The 4,294-nt window shown below is 35.2% G+C and overlaps 1 non-coding gene across 1 annotated transcript; it reads right to left on the bottom strand.

Moving 5' to 3' along the window:
* Positions 1-2,619: 2,619 nt before the first annotated feature.
* LOC148579797 (small nucleolar RNA R71) lies at positions 2,620-2,727 on the bottom strand. Its single transcript, XR_015895626.1, has one exon. It is a non-coding gene; the product is annotated as a small nucleolar RNA R71 (small nucleolar RNA).
* Positions 2,728-4,294: the final 1,567 nt, after the last annotated feature.

Genomic DNA, 4,294 nt, shown 5'->3' with positions numbered 1-4,294 from the left:
ATTTGAATCCGCATGACTGAGATTTACAAGGTGACCATAGCTTGCTTCAGGCCGACAATCTCCGTGGGATCGACCTTTACTCACGTAAGGTTTATTACTTGGACGACCCAGTGCACTTGCTGGTAAGTTGTGCGAAGTTGTGATAAAGAGTTGAGATTACAATTGTGCGTACCAAGTTGTTGGCACCATTGTTGAAGATCACGATTTCGCATACCAAGCTTTTGGCGCCGTTGCCGGGGATTGTTCGAGTTTGGACAACTGACGGTTCATCTTGTTGCTCAGATTAGGTAAATTTATTTTAATTTTAACCTTTTTGTTTTTATTATTCCTATTTTCGAAAAAATCAAAAAATATATATATTTTTATTCAAAAAGTTTTAAGAATGAATTCTAATGTTTCATGAAGCACGTTGAAGCCTGGCTGGCTGTAAAGCCATGTCTAATTTATTTGGACTGAGGCTTCCATTTATCAGCATATGAAGTTGGATGAAGTATCAGCTGTTGTATGTCTGATTTGTATCTGCTGAAGCTTGGCTGGCCATTGGCCATGTCTAGTGTTTTGGACCGGAGCTTTCACTGAAAGCTTGGCTGGCTAGTAAGCCATGTCTAATTCCTGGACTGGAGCTTTAGACTAACATTGCAAGATTCCTAGAATTCCTATTAAAAATTTTGAAATCCTTATTTTCTTTTTCAAAATAATTTTTGAAAAATACCAAAAAAAATTTAATAAAATCATAAAATCAAAAATAATTTTATGTTTCTTGTTTGAGTCTTGTGTCAAGTTTTAGGTTTGGTGTCAATTGCATGTTTATCTCTTTCTTGCATTTGTCGAAAACTCATGCATATGTTCTTCATGATCTTCAAGTTGTTCTTGGTAAGTCTTCTTGTTTGATCTTTAAATTTTAATGTTTTGTGTCTTTTCTTGTTTTTCATATGCATTCTTGAATTATTAGTATCTAAAGTTTGAAAATTTCTAAGTTTGGTGTCTTGCATGTTTTCCTTTTCTTGAAAATTTTCAAAAATAAGTCTTGATGTTCATCTTGATCTTCAAAGTGTTCTTGGTGTTCATCTTGACATTCAAAGTGTTCTTGCATGCATCATGTGTTTTGATTCATAATCTTTATGTTTTGAGTCTTTTTGTTGTTTTTCTCTTTCATCATTAAAAATTCAAAAAAATCAAAAAAATATCTTTCCCTTTTTCTTCTCATCAAATTCGAAAATTTGAATTGACTTTTTCAAACATTTTTAAAATCTTATTATTTCTTTTGAGTCAAATCAAATTTTCAATTTAAAAATTCTATCTTTTTCAAATCTTTTTCAAAAATCAAATCTTTTTCATTTTTCTTTCATAATTTCGAAATTTTCAAAATTTATTTTCAAAATCTTTTTCTTATTTTTATTTCATAATTTCGAAATTAATGCTAATAATTAATATGATTGATTCAAAAGAATTTTAGTTTATTACTTGCCTAGTAAGAAAGATTCAACCTTTAAACTCTAGAATCATATCTTTTTAGTTTCTTGTTAGTCAAGTAATCAACTTTGATTTCAAAATCAAATCTTTTTAAATTTCTTTTTCAAATCTTTTTCAAATTAAGTTTCAATCATATCTTTTTCAAAATCTTTTCTAACTTCTTTTCTAACTTCTTATCTTTTCAAAATTAATTTTCAAATCCTTTTTTTGTAATCCTATCTTTTTGTTTTAATCATATCTTTTTTAAAACTACCTAACTAACTCTCTCTCTAATTTTCGAAAATCCCTTCCTCTTTTACAAAAATTCCTTTTTAATTAATTAATTGTTTTAAATTTAATTTAATTTCATTTTTCTTTTTAATTCTCAAATTTTAATTCTAATTTTAATTAAAAACAAAAATATTTTTCTTTTCTTTTTATTTAATTTTCGAAATTCTCTCCCCCTCATCTCTTTCTAATTATTTTATTTATTTACTAACACTTCTCTTCATTTAAAAATTCGAACCCTCTCTTCCTCCTGGTGTTCGAATTTCTTTTCTTCTACTCACACAAAGGAATCTCTATATTGTGACATAGAGGATTCCATATTTTCTTTGCTATTTCCTTCTTTGTCATATGAGCAGGAACAAGGATAAGAACATTCTTGTTGAAGCCGATCCTGAACCTGAAAGGACTCTGAAGAGGAAGCTAAGGGAAGCTAAAGCTCAACTCTCTGTTGAAAATCTGACAGAAATTTTCGAAAAGGAAGGAGACATGGCCGAAAATAATAACAATGTAAGGAAGATGCTTGGTGACTTTACTGCACCAAATTCCAATTTACATGGAAGAAGCATCTCAATCCCTGCCATTGGAGCAAACAATTTTGAGCTTAAACCTCAATTAGTTTCTCTGATGCAACAGAACTGCAAGTTTCATGGACTTCCATCCGAAGATCCTTTTCAGTTCTTAACTGAATTCTTGCAGATCTGTGATACTGTTAAGACCAATGGGTTTGATCCCGAGGTCTACAGGCTTATGCTTTTCGCATTTGCTGTAAGAGACAGAGCTAGAGTATGGTTGGACTATCAACCTAAAGATAGCCTGAACTCTTGGGATAAGCTGGTCATGGCTTTCTTAGCCAAGTTCTTTCCTCCTCAAAAGCTTAGCAAGCTTAGAGTGGATGTTCAAACCTTCAAACAAAAGGAAGGTGAGTCCCTCTATGAAGCTTGGGAGAAATACAAGGAACTGACCAAAAAGTGTCCTTCTGACATGCTTTCAGAATGGACCATCCTGGATATATTCTATGATGGTCTATCTGAATTATCAAAAATGACATTGGACCATTCTGCAGGTGGATCCATTCACCTAAAGAAAACGCCTGCAGAAGCTCAAGAACTCATTGACATGGTTGCAAATAACCAGTTCATGTACACTTCTGAAAGGAATCCTGTGAGTAATGGGATGCCTATGAGGAAGGGAGTTCTTGAAATTGATACTCTGAATGCCATATTGGCTCAGAACAAAATATTGGCTTAGCAAGTCAATATGATCTCTCAGAGTCTGAATGGATTGAAGAAATCATCCAACAGTACTATAGAGGCATCTTCTGAAGAAGAAGCTGATGATCCTGAGAACCCTGCAATAGCAGAGGTGAATTACATGGGTGAACCCTATGGAAACACCTATAATCCCTCATGGAGAAATCATCCAAATTTCTCATGGAAGGATCAACAAAAGCCTCAACAAGGCCTTAATAATGGTGGAAGAAACAGGTTTAGTAATAGCAAGCCTTTTCCATCATCCACTCAGCAACAGACAGAGAGTTCTGAACAGAATCCATCTAGCTTAGCAAATATAGTCTCTGATCTATCTAAGGCCACTTTAAGTTTCATGAATGAAACAAGGTCCTCCATTAGAAATTTGGAGGCACAAGTGGGCCAGCTGAGTAAAAGAGTCACTGAAACTCCTCCTAGTACTCTCCCAAGCAATACAGAAGAAAATCCAAAGAGAGAGTGCAAAGCCATTGATTTAATCATCATGGCCGAACCTACAAGGGAGGAAGAGGACGTGAATCCTAGTGAGGAAGACCTCCTGGGACGTCCAGTGATCAATAAGGAGTTTCCCTCTGAGGAAACAAAGGAATCTGAGGCTCATCTAGAGACCATAGAGATTCCATTGAACCTCCTTATGCATTTCATGAGCTCTGATGAGTATTCTTCTTCTGAAGAGAATGAAGATGTTACTGGAGAGCAAGTTGCCAAGTACCTTGGTGCAATCATGAAGTTGAATGCCAAATTATTTGGTAATGAGACTTGGGAAGATGAACCTCCCTTGCTCACCAATGAACTGAATGATCTGGATCAACTGACATTGCCTCAGAAGAAACAGGATCCTGGAAAGTTCTTAATACCTTGTACCATAGGCACCATGACCTTTGAGAAGGCTCTATGTGACCTTGGGTCAGGGATAAACCTCATGCCACTCTCTGTAATGGAGAAACTGGGAATCTTTGAGGTGCAAGCTGCCAAAATCTCATTAGAGATGGCAGACAACTCAAGAAAATAGGCTTATGGACAAGTAGAGGACGTGTTAGTAAAGGTTGAAGGCCTTTACATCCCTGCTGATTTCATAATCCTAGACACTGGGAATGATGAGGATGAATCCATCATCCTTGGAAGACCCTTCCTAGCCACAGCAAAAGCTATGATTGATGTGGACAGAGGAGAGTTGATCTTTCAACTGAATAAGGACAACCTTGTGTTTAAAACTCAAGGATCTCCTTCTGTAACCATGGAGAGGAAGCATGAAAAGCTTCTCTCACTGCAGAGTCAACAAAAGCCCC

Source organism: Arachis ipaensis, chromosome B10 (assembly GCF_059453495.1).
Source record: "Arachis ipaensis isolate K30076 ecotype BB chromosome B10, ASM5945349v1, whole genome shotgun sequence".
Lineage (NCBI taxonomy): Eukaryota > Viridiplantae > Streptophyta > Magnoliopsida > Fabales > Fabaceae > Arachis > Arachis ipaensis.
This window is presented reverse-complemented; position numbering and strand designations above follow the sequence as displayed.